The sequence below is a fragment of the Oncorhynchus clarkii genome, chromosome 2 (assembly GCF_045791955.1).
Source record: "Oncorhynchus clarkii lewisi isolate Uvic-CL-2024 chromosome 2, UVic_Ocla_1.0, whole genome shotgun sequence".
Classification (NCBI taxonomy): Eukaryota; Metazoa; Chordata; class Actinopteri; order Salmoniformes; family Salmonidae; genus Oncorhynchus; species Oncorhynchus clarkii.
Window position 1 is genome coordinate 48,664,763 of NC_092148.1, and position 17,856 is coordinate 48,682,618.

General features: G+C 45.9%; 1 protein-coding gene across 3 annotated transcripts in view; it reads left to right on the top strand.

The window, feature by feature from the left end:
• The first annotated feature begins 1,464 nt into the window (after positions 1 to 1,464).
• The window catches only part of LOC139368743 (GRAM domain-containing protein 2A), a 133,172-nt gene continuing 116,780 nt past the window's right edge, over positions 1,465 to 17,856 (top strand). For all 3 annotated transcript variants that reach the window (XM_071108066.1, XM_071108046.1, XM_071108056.1), the window contains exon 1: positions 1,465 to 1,751. The gene's annotated coding sequence lies outside the window, so the exon portion shown is untranslated. The remainder of the gene's footprint in view (positions 1,752 to 17,856) is intronic.

Genomic DNA, 17,856 nt, shown 5'->3' on the forward strand with positions numbered 1-17,856 from the left:
CAGAGTCTTCCACCTCAGCTGTAGATCTCTGCAGTTCATCCAGAGTGATCATGGGCCTCTTGGCTGCATCTCTGATCAGTCTTCTCCTTGTATGAGCTGAAAGTTTAGAGGGACGGCCAGGTCTTGGTAGATTTGCAGTGGTCTGATACTCCTTCCATTTCAATATTATCGCTTGCACAGTGCTCCTTGGGATGTTTAAAGCTTGGGAAATCTTTTTGTATGCAAATCCGTCTTTAAACTTCTTCACAACAGTATCTCGGACCTGCCTGGTGTGTTCCTTGTTCTTCATGATGCTCTCTGCGCTTTTAACGGACCTCTGAGACTATCACAGTGCAGGTGCATTTATACGGAGACTTGATTACACACAGGTGGATTGTATTTATCATCATTAGTCATTTAGGTCAACATTGGATCATTCAGAGATCCTCACTGAACTTCTGGAGAGAGTTTGCTGCACTGAAAGTAAAGGGGCTGAATAATTTTGCACGCCCAATTTTTCAGTTTTTGATTTGTTAAAAAAGTTTGAAATATCCAATAAATGTCGTTCCACTTCATGATTGTGTCCCACTTGTTGTTGATTCTTCACAAAAAAATACAGTTTTATATCTTTATGTTTGAAGCCTGAAATGTGGCAAAAGGTCACAAAGTTCAAGGGGGGCGAATACTTTCGCAAGGCACTGTATATTGATTACCGTCTGTCCTAGCTCGGATTGCCTCTTATCCGCTCATTTTCCCCTTATGCCATAGTTTGCACATCTCAATTGTCAGTAGACCCCCATTTGTTTATGCAAGTCAGCAATATCAGTTATGTTTTTTTTTAAAGGCAGTAAATGAGGCTGAATGAACTGTTTCGCTGTTAGACAATGCTCCGCTGATAGCCAGGTGTAGCGGTGGTAAGGATTAACTCCATGGTGCTGAAAAGAAAGCTCTGCTGTTGGGACAACAATTTGTGGGCACCGTTACAGTGTAATTAATGTATTGTTTTAGTGTTGTGTAGTGACTTTGCTGGCATGCATCAAATATATATATATATATATATATATATATATATTTGCCCCACCAAGATGTACATGCTAAAATTCCCCTGATGTGTTTTACTATCTCCTGCCTTAGTATACAGTAGGCTCTGAGATTAAATATGCTATGATGTCGGCTCTTATCACAAAGCAATACTGTAGCCTACCCATGATGTTCATTGTATTATGCTGCTTTGTGATCTCCTAACCAACGGTAAATGCATCTGTTAGGCCTACATTTTAATGTTTTTATTAGCCCTACCATTATTAGAATTCCCGTGCATTAAAACGCCTCAATTCTCCCCTTTAAATAACAATATTTGCTTGCAGTACAGTTGATCAACCACTAGAAGTTATGTGTTCTGCGTTCTCTGCATGAGTGAGTGCACGTAGTAGATGGACCGTAGAGATCACAGTAGTAAGGCACACAAAAAATGTAGGAGGCGGGAACAGTAAATAAATAAGCCAGTGCCCAGCGCCGGTGGATGCTCAGCGCAACAAGTTCGCTTGTTAGTCAGCCCGAAATTTCATCTACTCGGTGCTCCTGCCTTTGTGTTTGACAGCTCGACAACTCTGACAACCGATTTCCCCTCTTCCAGTCTTGTCTACCATTTTCCCTTTACCCACGGACTTCTTCCTTTAGAGTACGATTAGGTGGACATTCGACCCTAATTTCTCTTCCCGAGTCCGCCGCGGAAATGATATACTCGACATCGTATCTACCCAGTTTCCACGGTAGGTTCTTATCCATGTCGAGACCGCAGACAGGGTCAACGAGAGGCAGATTTATTTCTGCCTCGCGTTCATGTCACTGTATTTATTTACCCGTTATTTTACAAGATAGACAAGTTAATTGGTTAATATGACCGACGGTTGAAGGTAATGAACAGGTAGGTGATTCAAGTCGGACAGTAACATTATTATTATTATGTTATTACATAACGGATAGGTTAGTGCTTGGCCATTCAATTATCTATTTGAGTGACATAATGCATTTCTTCGACACTCCTGCCACTGTGCTGTGGTAGTCGATGCACTCATCCTGTCATTCGTCCGTGCCAACTTTGTGCACTGTTCCTCTAGGACAATGGAAAAAGGTGTGCAGAGAGTGATTTCCAGTGTGCTGACAATGTGAAATCATGGCAGCTAAAATAGACTTGCTCGGTTCTCAGTAGTTTCTACTTTGGGAATGGAAACTTGTCACCCAGCACATGATAGCACATGATGTTCCACTCATGGCTATGTCGGATATGTGGTTGGGTTATTATGATTCGTTTAGCCAACAGCCCCATGTACGTTTAGTGTCTGTCTGAAAGGTAATGACATGCATTTTTCTAATGGTTCGTGTCAAACGGGTCATGCAATTCCAGAGAGTGGTTAATAATTAGACACAAGTGCGTTTGAATCCATTTGGCATACTTTTGTATATGTAGTGTAGCTTCCTCTCTGATCTCCATGCAACCACTCATAGACTGAACCACGTGATTATTATTCGCCCCATCTGACACAATGTATCATCCAGCTGCAACATGTAGCCTACCCTTGGGCTTGCGTATTATGAAAGACTTCAAATAAGTCGTGTTGACGGCATTGAAAAACCATCCTGTGGCTTTTTCCAAATACCGCGGTGTGAGGTATATGCTGTATGTCGCCCAAGCCTATCACACAATACCAATTACAGCCATCACAATTGTAAAGTTCTCTTTATTGAAAGGTTAAACAGGTTAACATTGCCTATGGCCCAACCTCTATTATGAGTGTCTGAAAGAGATGGATCAATTATTATGTCCCATTTATAATGGGGAAATAGTCGGTTTTATTGTACTTGTATTGGAAATGAAAGGTGCTAATTGAGCACTACAGGCTATGTTTGGCCAGCCTAATATTCTGAAGTGAAGTAGGTTGGGAGCTTCAAAGAGAACCCATTTATAAAACTGTGGACACGGCTCTCGGCAGCGAGGTAATTTACATCTCAAGGTTCTGTATCCGCTCGTGTTGTAGATATAACGGCTGTCTGAAAGTCGAAGTTGGACAGAACAGCCTCGACTAAACCAAACAGTAAAATGGACTTTGTGGGCGAAGATATTACTTTACTAGTAAATTATTGAATTCATTACTACTGACATTGGATCATGTGGATACATTCCTCATTGCTTGCCATGCAACTTCCTTAGACCTATCCACCACACAATGCCCCCTGTCTATTGGTATGCATCTCCCATAATGACTGATTTACTGTGTGGCCTGGTGTGATGTTGTTTACAGTTTCCGGTCCACTAGGCTGAAGCCAAAATCTTTATCTAGGGGGAAATGGTTCCCCTCCACAGAGTTTGAGACAGGCACACTGTGGCCGTTTCCCCTAGAGTTGTTTGGAATGGACTCCTCGTTTGGGGACAGGGAGCACTGAAGGGATGAGATCACTCAGGGACACTTTTAAAACAATAGACCCATTGAGGAGGTTTAGAAGCATTCTGGCTCTGATTTGGGGTCAGTAGCAGCACTACACAATATAACTGTTTGTGTTTGTTTAGTTGTAAAACCGCCGCCCCTTGAATGTCTTTTGGACTCAAAAGTTACTACTCGTTAGAACTCCCGAAGAGCAGCCATGATCTATCGTTCAGGTGAGCAACTACTTTATTTTGTCTTCTGGGGGCAACAAGTTATGACGGAAGAGAAGCTGCATGTGTCTAACTATAGTTGACAAACAAATGGCCTACCAAATGTTGGAAATTTGGTATAAAGCCTCGTTTGTTCCTTTTTCTTTTTTTACTTTAGTTTATTTGGTAAATATTTTCTAAACTCTTCTTGAACTGCGCCGTAGGTTAAGTGCTTGTAAAGTAAGCATTTCACGGTATTGTCTGCACTTGTTGTATTATAATACGGCCTATCAAATGTCGGAAATGATCAGCAGAAACTTTTCTAAAATAGGGGTGAAAGTAGCCAGTAGGCTTTACAGTCCAGTACGGAGTATCAGCAAGATCCATGATTATGGAATTATTATGGTGGATTTAACTGCGGCAGGTGCCCTACTTTTCAAAGTGATTTGTTTGACAATCAGATGAAAACATCACACAACAACCATGATATGCGAAACTGAGCCTGCGCAGACCACACAAAAACAACAGTAAATGCGCTAAGATGTTTACATGCAACAGTATCCCGTCTAAGACCAGGCATCTTATCCGGGTTTCTCATAACCGGGATACAAGCTTTTTTTGGGGGTTATTGGGATATGATGTTTATATGCGTCAAACTCAAAAGCAGAATATTTGAGTATCCTGAATAATAATGGGATATTGGTGTGCATGTAAATGTGGTCAGTGGCCACCATAATACCCTGCAAGTTATAATCAGCCAGTAAAGACATATCTTGAAATAAACATGGACATTAATCCGATTGGTATTTGACCGTTAACTTGTAGTGTTGATGGAGTTGTTGTAGCTTGCTTGCTAGCTTATTCCATCCCCATACACCATGCTAAATCCAAGTGGGCCAGTTTGTTTTGCATGGCACGTTTTAAAAAATCATCTACTAGCAACATAACATGACAAAACTCTTTGGGCACTTTAGTACCTACTTCCCCGAATCGCCTCCATCACCGAAGCCACCAGCAGGCTGTTCCTTTCTTGACTTCAAAGCCGCAGTGTATTGTTGGTATACGAGTTTTTTGATAAATGTAATTCAAATTGCGAAAACAGAAGTCTTTTTTTTATAAACTTTTGAGCAAAAAAATAAATGTTTTGAAGGTATATAATCAGTCGACGTTGTTTTAGATTTGTGGAATATATATTGTGCAACCTTTCCTTTAACAGCACAAGTGAGGCTGGATTATTGATAAAATCTCTGAATTAAATATACTTTTGAACATCCAGTGGTTGTTTTTAATATTGTATCTAGATTATTTTTAACCATCATCTCAATGCTAGCCTGGTCCTAGATGTCTGTCGATCTCTGTGGGACAATGACCATGGGAGTTGGCAAGACAGCACACACAGATCTGGGACCAGGCCATCTCAGTGCACGTTACTCTGATCCTGGCGGAGCTAGGACGCAAGACAGCACACACAGATCTGGGACCAGGCCATCTCAGTGCACGTTACTCTGATCCTGGCGGAGCTAGGACGCCAGAGAGCCAGTCAGTCACCAAGGGGCTTACTGAACTTCAGAGAACATGACGCTTTGAATAAAAGTGGGAAGAGAAGAGCATGTTTCGCAGATGAAACCAGGAGATACCTGGTCTGGGGAGTCACCGGGCATTCACCTACACTGACCTCAGATCCAGTTCTTCCTACCTGACTGGCAAATTAGGAGAAAGTTCAAGAAAGGACAGATGGAGAGAGCAAAGTTGTGTAACTAATAAAATGAAAATCTTACCAAGCACAGCATAAACACAGAGTGTACAAAACATTAGGAACACCTTCCTAATATTGAGTTGCACCCCCTTTTGCTCTCAGAACAGCCTCAATTAGTCTGGGCATGGACTCTAGAATGTGTCAAGCGTCCCACAGGGATGCTGACCCATGTTGTCACCAATGCTTCCCACAGTTGTGTCAAGTTGGCCGGATGTCCTTTGGGTGGTGGACCATTCTTGATACACACAGGAAACTGTTGATTAAAGTGGATGTAACAAGTGACATCAATAAGAGATCATAGCTTTCACCTGGATTCACCTGGTCGGTCTGTCATGGAAAGAGTTCCTAATGTTTTGTACACTCAGTGTATCCAGGACCTCTGCACCAGGCAGTGTCAGAGGAAGGCCCCAAAAATGGTCAGTCATAGACTGTTCTCTCTACTACTGCATGGCAAGCGGTACCGGAGTGCCAAGTCTAGGACAAAAAAGCTTCTCAACAGTTTTTACCCCCAAGCCATAAGATTCCTGAACAGGTAATCAAATGGCTACCCAGACTATATGCATTGTGTGCCCCCCCTAACCACTCTTTTATGCTGCTGCTACTCTCTGTTCATCATATATGCATAGTCACTTTAACTATACATTCATGTACATACTACCTCAATTTGCCCGACCAACCAGTGCCCCCCCCCGCACATTGGCTAACCGGGCTATCTGCATTGATCCCACTACCCGCCAACCCCTCTATCATATATGCATAGTCACTTTAACCATATCTACATGTACATACTACCTCAATCAGCCCGACTAACCGGTGTCTGTATGTAGCCTCGCTACTGTTATAGCCTCGCTACGCTACTGTTGTTTTATTTCTTTACTTACCTATTGTTCACCTAATACCTTTTTTGCACTGTTGGTTAGAGCCTGTAAGTAAGCATTTCACTGTAAGGTCTTACACCTATTGTATTCGGGGCACGTGACAAGTAAACTTTGATTTTATTTCTCAAAGGGGAATGCGTTGCTGTAAGCCGTGTATCCTGATTAAATCCGAAGGGAACAGACAGGTGCAGGCACAGACAAGTTGAATTATAGTTTGTTAATGCTAGGGATGTAACAAATAAAAAAAATTAAACCGGCATTTAAAAAAATGTGGTTTTCACAATTCACAATGCAGCTGCGCTTCTGCCAGCAACAGTTTGGGCCTCACGGTGCGTCCCTTTCAGGTGGTTAAGCATTGAACCTGTACTACCATTACCTCAATTCCACCTAGAAAAGTTTGCATTTCGTTCTCATTTACCTTCTCAAAGTATTGTCATACAGGACTTCACCGGTGTCTCTTGCCTTTTTCTGACATTTTCCCAACTGTTACCGACACTGACGTAGAGGTGGAGAGTCGACTCCAATTGAATTGATTTCTCGACTCCTTTCATGCTGACTCCCGGTGTAAACTCTCATTTCTGAGTGTCAAGATTCGATTCCCGCTAGGACTCCACTTCAATGATTCAGTATTTTTGGAATGGAGGAGACGGATTAGTTGCCGTACTTCCGAAAACGGAAACACGTGCATCTTTCATAGCGAGCTAGCGAGGGATGGAGAGAGAGAGGGGAGGGGCCACAAGTATAGGCAGGTAGACCAGTGACCGAGTCAGAACTGTGTACGAGGCCCATCTATGGACAATCAAAAGCTGGTTCTCGCAATGGACAGCTGTATCTGTTGTGTGGCTTGCAATGTCTCGCAACTTCAGTCAAGCAGGGCCTATCATCAGTGAATAGGCCAGGATGTTAAGATGCAACACTTTGCTCTCCCAGTCACACAGAGTATCTGCGTAAGTGCAGGTGGTTTATTGGTTGATTTGGCCTTGTGTGTGGAGATCTAGGAGAGTGTCTAAGCACGGCTTTATCGATCGCAGCTTCCACAGTCATGTTGCTGGTGATGCAGGTTAACATACTTGCCTAGTTAAATATAAAAAAAGTTTAAAAAAATAATATCGCTGAGTCTACATTTAAATTACGCATCTTTCCCTTTATAGCTTATCGTCTAGTTAGGCAAAAAAATTGAAAATAATATGTTTTGTGATAATGGCACTGTGTTTTTCGTTTAGGAATTTTTCTTAACGTTAAGGATCCCAATTTCGTTTCAAAGTTGTAATGTTCACACCCCTAGTTCCTGTATCGTAGTGATCACACTTCAGTGGTCACACACCAACCTGCATCAGGGAGCTGCGATCAATAAAGCCGTGCTTAGACACTCTCCTAGATCTCCACACTCAAGGCCAAATGAACCAATAAACCACCTTCTCCCTACGCCACTGTGATTAGAGAAGAGAAATGGGGATGAGACTAATTAGATCTATTTATGTTCCCAGCCACATCACAGGAAATGGGTTTCCAAGAATCAGGGAGCCATGGAAACCGTAGTCGTGGTTTGTCTCGATGGAGCTTGTACCTGTCTTCTCAGGCAGTGTGTGTGTGAACTCCGCAGCTGTTGCAGATAAGATCACGTCAGGAGATGGGTGAAAAGAGTGGCCCTGGAGCGAAAGGAAGGGAACAGAGAGGCGTCAACTCTTCTTAAAGATGCTGTCCGGGATCTTAAGCACTTACTTCATAACATTTTGTACGGAACATTTCATACGAAATGGACGGCGTAGTACACGATTGTGCACAATTTTCGAGGGACCTGTTTTTGCTTGTGAGCACTACTTCCAAAACTACTGGGTGACAATATACAAAAGGCTCTGGAGCATCACTTCAATGACAGCTGAAGCCGACAGGAACAGGAAACCAGATACACGTATATAGTACGACAACAGACTGACATATATTTTTCACATCTTATCCCATGTTTTTACTCTGAAATACATTTCTGCACATTCACTCTACTATTTCTATCTACTATATCAACACTATCAGAATTCTGTTCCTATGTATTTATTTTTTCTGTTTAGCACAGTTTTAAATTGTGACTCCCTTTTGAAGGCATTCGTGTTTGTCTAAGGGAACGGAAAGGCTACACTTGCTCACAGATGGTTCGTTTCGCAAACCCTCTCAAGGTCCTCTGTTTTGTGTGCTACCTGACCTTTCGCGAGTTAACCTGCACTCCTCATATAGCCCAGGCTGTGTTTGCACCGGGTTTCTATCGGTTGACCATTAAACGAGGTGTCTCCTCATGTCCACTTTGTAACTCGGTAACGAGAAGAAGGAAAAAGCCCGACTCGAATGGCCTTTTCTCAGGCTGTTGCCATGGCGACTGAGAGAGGAAAATACCTGCGTGCATAGCGGCCGTACGTGACTGTGTGGCAGAGTGAGATTTTGCAAGCACTGGGGACAAAAGAAAGCCCACTGACAATATGTGCAAAATGTGTCCAACACTGTCACGGAACTGCCAAGAGCTTTTTTGTTGTTGTGTGGTGATGCGTTTGGTCTTTGGTCGAGGGAGGAAGCCTTTGTCTATCCATAGTGCAGGGCCACTGGACAGAGAATAACGAGCCAGGCTTGGCATGCAGTAGAGAGTAAGTTCCTTATATTGCTCCGTTCTCTTTTCACTGCCATTATTAAAAAAACGTCGCCCTCCCGTAACGTGTTGGTGGCCCTTGTAAGGGATTTCTTCCATTGACGGAGAGGCGGACCAAAGCGCAGCGTGGTTATTTTGACTCATGTTTTAATAAATCACTTCACATGAACAAACTAACAAAAACAAGAAACATGAAAACCCAAAACAGCCCTATCTGGTGCAAAACACAGAGACAGGAACATTCACCCACACACAGTGAAACCCAGGCTACCTAAGTATGATTCTCAATCAGAGACAACTAATGACACCTGCCTCTGATTGAGAACCATACTAGGCCGAAAACATAGAAATGCCCCAAAACATAGAAAAACAAACATAGACTGCCCACCCAACTCACGCCCTGACCATACTAAATAAATACAAAACAACGGAAATAGAGGTCAGAACGTGACAGTACCCCCCCCCCAAAGGTGCGGATTCTGGCCGCAAAACCTTGACCTATAGGGGAGGGTCTGGGTGGGCGTCTGTCCGCGGTGGCGGCTCTGGCGCGGGACGCGGACTCCACTTCATCATTGTCTTAGTCCGCCTTATTGTCCGCCTCCGTGGCTTTCTCACCATGGCCACCCTACTCAATAACCCCACTGGACAGAGGGGCTGCTTGGGACAGAGGGGCAGCTCGGGACAGAGGTGGGGCAGCTGCTCGGGACAGAGGGACAACTGCTCGGGACAGAGGGGCAGCTGCTCGGGACAGAGGGGCGGCAGCAGCTCGGGACAGAGGGGCGACAGCAGCTCGGGACAGAGGGGCGGCAGCTGCTCGGGACAGAGGGGCGATAGCAGCTCGGGACAGAGGGGCGATAGCAGCTCGGGACAGAGGGGCGGCATCTGCTCGGGACAGAGGGGCAGCTGCTCGGGACAGAGGGGCAGCTGCTCGGGACAGAGGGGCGATAGCAGCTCGGGACAGAGGGGCAGCTGCTCGGGCGGCCCCTGGCTGACTGGCGGCACTGGCGGCCCCTGGCTTACTGGCGGCCCCTGGCTGACTGGCGGCACTGGCGGCCCCTGGCTTACTGGCGGCCCCTGGCTGACTGGCGGCACTGGCGGCCCCTGGCTTACTGGCGGCCCCTGGCTGACTGGCGGCACTGGCGGCCCCTGGCTGACCGGCGGCACTGGCGGCCCCTGGTTGCCTGGCGGCACTGGCGGCCCCTGGCTGACTGGCGGCACTGGCGGCCCCTGGCTGACTGGCGGCACTAGCGGCCCCTGGCTGACGGGCAGCACTGGCGGCTCCTGGCAGACGGGCGGCACTGGCGGCTCCTGGCAGACGGGCGGCATTGGCGGCGCTGGGCAGACGGACGGCACTGGCGGCGCTGGGCAGACGGGAGGCTCAGATGGCGCTGGGCAGACGGGAAGCTCAGATGGCGCTGGGCAGACGGGAAGCTCAGATGGCGCTGGGCAGACGGGAAGCTCCGGCAACGCTGGAGAAGAGGAAGGCCCTGGTAGCGCCGGAGAGACGGGAGACTCCGACAGCGCTGGAGAGGAGGGAGACTCCGACAGCGCTGGAGAGGAGGAAGGCTCCGGCAGCGGCGCCGGACAGGCGGGAGGTTCCGGCAGCGGCGCCGGACAGGCGGGAGGCTCCGGCAGAGGCGCCGGACAGGCGGGAGGCTCCGGCAGAGGCTCCGGCAGCGGCGCCGGACAGGCGGGAGGCTCCGGCAGCGCTGGAGAGGAGGATGCCCCTGTAAGGATGGGCCGGAGAGACAGCCTGGTACGGGGTGCTGCCACCGGAGGGCTGGTGCGTGGAGGTGGTGACGGATAGACTGGGCCATGCAGGCGCACTGGAGCTCTTGAGCACCGAGCCTGCCCAACCTTACCCGGTTGAATGGTCCCGGTCGCCCTGCCAGTGTGGCGAGGTGGAATAGCCCGCACTGGGCTATGCAGGCGAACCGGGGACACCGTGCGCAAGGCTGGTGCCATGTAAGCCGGCCCAAGGAGACGCACTGGAGACCAGATGCGTAGAGCCGGCTTCATGGCACTTGGCTCGATGCCCACTCTAGCCCGGCCGATACGCGGAGCTGGAATGTACCGCACCGGGCTGTGCACCCGCACTGGGGACACCGTGCGCTCCACCGCATAACACGGTGCCTGCCCGGTCTCTCTAGCCCCCCGGTAACCACAGGAAGTTGGCTCAGGTCTCCTACCTGCCGTAGCCATACTCCCTGTTAGCCCCCCCCCCAAGAAATTTTTGGGGCTGACTCTCGGGCTTCCATCCGCTCTGCCGTGCTAGTTCCTCATAATGCCGCCTCTCTGCTTTTGCTGCCTCCAGCTCGGCCTTGGGGCGGCAATATTCTCCTGGCTCTGCCCAGGGTCCTTTCCCGTCTAGAATCTCCTCCCAAGTCCATCTCTCCAAGTAGTGCAGCCTCTCCCACTGCTGCTTTTGCTGCTGCTGCTGTTGCTCCTCCTGCTGCTGCTTTTGCTGCTGCTGCTGTTGCTCCTCCTGCTGCTGCTTTTGCTGCTGCTGCTGTTGCTCCTGCTGCACCAGTCGCTTCTCCTGCTGCTGCTGTTGCCTCTGTTTACCACGCCGCTTGGTCCTTGGTTGGTGGGTGATTCTGTAACGACGTTCGTCTGTAGGAGGAGAAGCGGACCAAAAAGCAGCGTGGTGGTTACTCATGTTCTTTAATGGAAAATGAACGATACATGAAATAACTTATCTACAAAACAACAGCATTGGTGAGGATTGGGAACCTGGCAAGGTATAATTGACTAAGTACAGAATACAGAATATGGGGTTGATAGACCTAGAGCTGCGAATGCCTCGTCTGCCCTGGTTAAAGTAGGGCTGATCCAGCCCTTTGAATTCGAATGTGAGCGTATTTACTTACTTTTCACATTGAATCGTGTGTGTGTGTGTGTGTGTGTGTGTGTGCATTTTGTGATTCTCTCATCTCATAAGGCTCACACACAGACTCATCAACCTAGTTACTTTTGGCAACTCATTGTGTCTCTGCTGCCTCTCCGTTTGCTGACACCACACTATTTACACTCTGCATCACTACCTGTCACCGTGTTTGTCATCTCCCGTTGTCAACTCGCTGTCATGCCATGTACATCCTCTGTCGGCCTATCTGTCTCAATGTAAACTCTCCGCTGCCTGTCATCCCCGGCTGAACCCCCAGGGTTAACCGTTGTCCTTTGACTGCTTGAAAGAATATCTCGTGAATGTGTGTTTTTATCATGTACACCAATGAAGAATGTGGGGTCTTCAGCATCTTCAGAAGAACGAAGTTGAAGTCCTTGAAAGGATTTAGGGCGATAAGGGATTTTGCAGCAGGGGGGAGGTTGAAAGACCTGTGCGCCAAGCATGTATGAATCACGGGCTTGAATGGAGACAGGTCAAGCTCAGTGGTGGTCTTATCTCAGATTCACTTCCGTCTTATCAGCCTTCCTCATCTACTTGAACTGCATCTGTTCAGCAAACGGGCTCTGTTTTATTCCCTTCAGAACACTGAAGGGAAGTTGAAACAATGGTATTTTGTTTGATGTGCCCGCTAATTACTGTTTCTAAATGTGTTCATTGTTCACCCAGTCGAAGGAGTCTACGTGCTTTGCCAAGCAACGGTTCTGAAGCCGTGCGAGCGGCCCACGCCTCAACCTTTCTCTCTGCGGTCTTTTAATGATGGTCGAACCTCTATATTTAGTCGTTATCTCCCACACTCCCTCCCTCGCCTCCTTCCCCTTTCCACCTTTTCAATAAGCTGGGCTGTTAGCTGAACTGACAGCCTGATCCTCACACCACTTCTCCGTCCGGCTTGTCAGTTATCACCTACCCTGTCTCTCCGTTCCCAGCCCACCAATCAACTGTCCACCTACCTTGTCTCTCCATTCCATGCTAGCCAATCAACTGTTAGCGTGCCGGTCTTCCCTCAGACAGCCACCCAGTCTGCGGTTCTTATTCTCATTAGTGACTTTCTACTCTCTTGGAGAATGGTATTAGCTAATGAAAGAGGGCTTTGTTGTTTCAGGTCAGGGCCAGTTTAGTGGATTGACAGGAAACCACTAATGACAAGCAGAAAACCACACTCTGTTGCGGTTGTCTCAACTCGTGAGCAGAACAACTGGAATCCCACAGTTATTAGCGTGTGGATACCCAAAGCTGGTCAATTAATTAGGGGTCCATCAAGGTGTGTGACTCTCACGAAACCAAACGTTTGGTTTGGAGGTGACAAAGCTGAACACAGAAGCATGTCTGTTCTACGAAATATATTCCCAAATAAACGTATTCTCAAATATTGTGTTTTCTCTGTTACGCTGTGTAAACTGAACTGAACTGACATGTACTAGCATTCAAAAGTTTGGATTCACTTAGAAAAGTCCTTGTTTTTGAAAGAAAAGCAAAATTTTTTGTCCATTTAAAAAAAACATCAGATTGATCAGAAATACAGTGTAGACATTGTTCATGTTGTAAATGACTATTGTAGCTGTAAACTGCTGATTTTGTTATGGAATATCTGCATAGGCGTAGAGAAGCCCATTATCAGCAACCATCACTCCTGTGTTCCAATGGCACGTTGTGTTAGCTAATCCAAGTTTATCATTTTAAAAGGCTAATTGATCATTAGAAAATCCTTTTGCAATTATGTTAGCACAGCTGAAAACTGTTGTTCTGATTAAAGAAGCAATACAACTGGACTTCTTTAGACTAGTTGAGTATCTGGAGCATCAGCATTTGTGGGTTCGATTACAGGCTCTTAACGGCTGGAAAAAACAAAGAACTTTCTTCTGAAACTCGTCAGTATATTCTTGTTCTGAGAAATGATGGCTATTCCATGCGATAAATTGCCAAGAAAATGAAGATCTTGTACAAGGCTGTGTACTACTCCCTTCACAAAACAGCGCAAACTGGCTCTAAGCAGAGGCCCCGGTGCACAACTGAGCAAGAGGACAAGTACATTAGAGTGTCTAGTTTGAGAAACAGACGCCTCACAAGTCCTCAACTGGCAGCTTCATTAAATAGTACCCGCAAAACACCAGTCTCAACGTCAACAGTGAAGAGGCAACTCCGGGATGCTGGCCTTCTAGGCAGAGTTCCTCTGTCAAGTGTCTGTGTTCTTTTGCCCATCTTAATCTTTTCTTTTTATTGGCCAGTCTGAGATATGGCTTTTTTCTTTGCAACTCTGCCTAATTTGTACATGTAGGTAGGGCTAAAGTGAATATATATAGATAATAAACAGCGAGTAGCAGCAGTGTAAAAACAAATGGGGGGGTCAATGTAAATAGTGCGGGTGGCCATTTTATTAATTGTTCAGCAGTCTTATGGCTTTGGGGTAGAAGCTGTTAAGAAGCCTTTTGGTCCTAGACTTTGGCGCTTGCTGTGCGGTACCAGAGAGAACAGGTGATGATTTGCGTGACTGGAGTCCTTGACAATTTTTTGGTCTTTCCTCTGATACCGCCTAGTATATAGGTCCTGGATGGCAGAAAGCTTGGCCCCAGTGATGTACTGGGCTGTATGCACTACCCTCTGTAGCGCCTTATGGTCAGATGCCGACAATTTGCCATATCGGTCAGGATGCTCTCGATAGTGCAGCTGTAGAACATTTTGAGAATCTGGGGACCCATTCCAAATCTTTTCAGTCTCCTGAGGTGTTGTCGTGCCCTCTTCAAGACTGTCTTGGTGTGTTTGGAGCATGATAGTTCGTTGGTGATGTGGACACCAAGAAACGTGAAACTCTCCACACGCTCCACTTCAGCCCCGTCAATATTAATGGTGGCATGTTCAGTCCTCCTTTTCCTATTGTCCACGATCAGCTCCATTGTCTTTCTCTGCCAGGTCTCTGACCTCCTCCGTATAGGCTGTCTCATCGTTGTCGATAATCAGGCCAACCACTGTTGTGTCGTCAGCTAACTTAATGATGGTGTTGTAGTCATGCTTGGCCATGCAGTCGTGGGTGAACAGGGAGTACAGGAGGGGACTGAGCACGCACCCCTGAGGGGCCCCAGTATTGAGGATCAGCGTAGCAGATGTGTTGTTGCCTACCCTTACCACCTGGGGGGGCGGCCCTGTCAGGAAGTCCAGGATCCAGTTGCAGAGGGAGGTGTTTAGTCCCAGGGTCCTTAGCTTAGTGATGAGTTTTGTGGGCACTATGGTTTTGAACGCTGAGCTGTAGTCAATGATTAGCATTCTCACATAAGGTGTTCCTTTTGTCCAGGTGAGAAAGGGCATTGTGGAGTGCGATTGAGATTGCATCATCTGTGGATCTGTTGGGGCGGTATGCAAATTGGAGTGAGTCTAGGGTATCCGGGATGATGCTGTTGATGTGAGGCATGACCAGCCTTTCAAAGCACTTCATGGCTACCAAAGTGAGTGCTACGGGGCGGTAATCATTTAAGCAGGTTACCTTCGCTTCCTTGGGAACAGGGACTTTGGTTGTCTGCTTGAAACATGTCGTATTACAGACTCGGTTGAAGGTTGAAAATGTCAGTGAAGACACTTGGCAGTCGGTCCAAAGTAATTCAATGCCTGTACTTTATCACTTAGGATGCAACTTTCCAGTGATACAATTTTTTTTCTACGTAATGTTGTTATTTAAACAAAATCAGACAACCCCATAGTAGAGTAGTTGACCCATTTACCTAGTCAGCTTGTTGTTGTGTGCTCTATGCATGAAAAATATTCCTCGTTGCGAGAGTTGCGAGAGCCATAGATAGATAGGGAGGGAAACATGTAGTCTTTTAGACAAGCAGTCTTGGCTCAACAATTCTTAATACAATCGCGGGAAAACGGTTTTGAAAGCAGTTTTTGCAAATGTATTTTGAAAGCAGTTTTATCATTTTACAAATGCTGTTACAACTAGGGCTGGAGATTTCCAGGGTTCTCACAATATGATATTATCACAATAATTCTGTATGTATTGCAATTCGATACTGTGATTCTATCGTGATTCGATGTTCCAGTCATATTGCTCGCCAAATGTCTACTGCAGAGGGACGAGAGAGAGACAAAATACAACGAGTTTTGATCAGTCATGGGAATAAAATTGTTGAAAACAAATTGCCTCCGGATTTAAAAAGAAGATGGAGAACAAGCTATGAAGGCAAGATACTGTATTTTAGACACAGGTATAGCCAACTAGCACAAAAATAATATTGTGATGTTGTCAAAACGATGCGATATACTGTTAAAGTCACTAGCTCTTCCTCAGAAGTGGCTTTCTCGCATTTTTAGCACCCTTCCCACTTTCTAAATAGTTATTGGCATCCTTGATAAAGATGAGCATATCAAACAAGTCAACAATTTCTTTGTGGATTTTGATTAGTGCTTGGGGTTATTGTCTTTCTGGAAGATCCACTTGCGGCCAAATGTCAGCATCCTGAGAGAGGCAACCAAAACCTATAGACTTTATGGTTGCTAAAATGGTAAGAGATCTGTCCATGCTCTGCTTTCTTGACATCTCAGTCAACCAGACAGGTCCGACAGGCCTGGTCATGTGCGACAAAGAGGGACATAGGTCAATTGCAGTTGGTCCAGAACAGGGTAGCACGTATTGCACTTAGATGTTGATGTGTTGAAGGTATCAAACTGTTTGTTCAAGCAGTTGGCACACAGTTTGGACACTTTTCGGCAATCAGAAGTCTCTTCACAGTCTCCAGGTTCAGAACAGAGGCAGGGAAATGCACAGTAATAAATAGAGCCATGTCTACATGGAACTCTCTGCCACCCCAGGTAACTCAAGCTAGCAATAAAACCAGATTCAAAAACCAGATAAAATAACACCTTACGGCACAATAGGGACTTTGAAGAGACACAGATATTTGTATATATTTTGTATTGTTATTTACACGGTATTATGTATTGTATTATGTAGGTGGGTGGCCTTGCACAAATCCTTGGCTTATGCGAGCCCGAACGGCTCATAGGGCAGGAGCCATCTCCTGTTTCTGAAGAGTGAGGCAGAGTCAGGAGATTATGAATATCATGTATTTTATTTGTTGTGTTTTGTTTCCTGTTTGGACCCCAGGAAGAGTAGCTGCTGCCTTGGTAGTGGATAATTGGGGAACCCAATAAATACTACTACCCGGTTTTTGGTAAAAATGTCCTGGTACTTGGTAAAGTTCATGATGCCGTTGACCTTAACAAGGGCCCCAGGACCAGTGGAAACAAACTAGCCCCATAACATCAAAGATCCACCACCATATTTTACCGTAGATATGAGGTACTTTTCTGCATATGCTTCTTATTTTCCAACGCCAAACCCACCATAAACATTTTGCAATAGCCATCTCAGTCTCCGGATTTGAACCCCATTGAAAACCTGTGGTTTGAATTGAAGATGGCAGCCAATAAGCGCAGACAAAGGATGTCAAGGATCTGAAAAGACTATGTATTGGGGTATGGTCTAAGATCCCTCCCAACGTGTTCTCCAATATCACAAAACATTTTAGAAACAGGCTCAGTGTTGTTGTCAAAGGGTAGGGTGCTGGAGTACTGAAAACGGCTGTTGATAATTTTGATCCCTATCTAAAAAACATATGTGTATATATATATATATATATATATTTATATATTATATTACTTGTTAAACACAATCTCTTTCTCTGAGAAATTGTATTAATATAAAATACATTTCAAATACTTTTGAGCATGCAATATATTATTTATTTTACACCGTTTATTTTATGCAGTCTTTTTTGCTCATCTTTATCAAGGGTGCCAGTAATTATGGACCTAGCTGTAGCTGTGGACTATATCCTGGGAAAGTGGGTTTATAGGCCTTTTCATACCACTGAGCAGAGTGAAACCAAACTGTACCGAGCTGGCCCTGTTACACATCCACCATTCATACCACTGAGCAGAGTGAAACCAAGCTGTACCGAGCTGGCCCTGTTACACATCCACCATTCATACCACTGAGCAGAGTGAAACCAAGCTGTACCGAGCTGGCCCTGTTACACATCCACCATTCATACCACTGAGCAGAGTGAAACCAAGCTG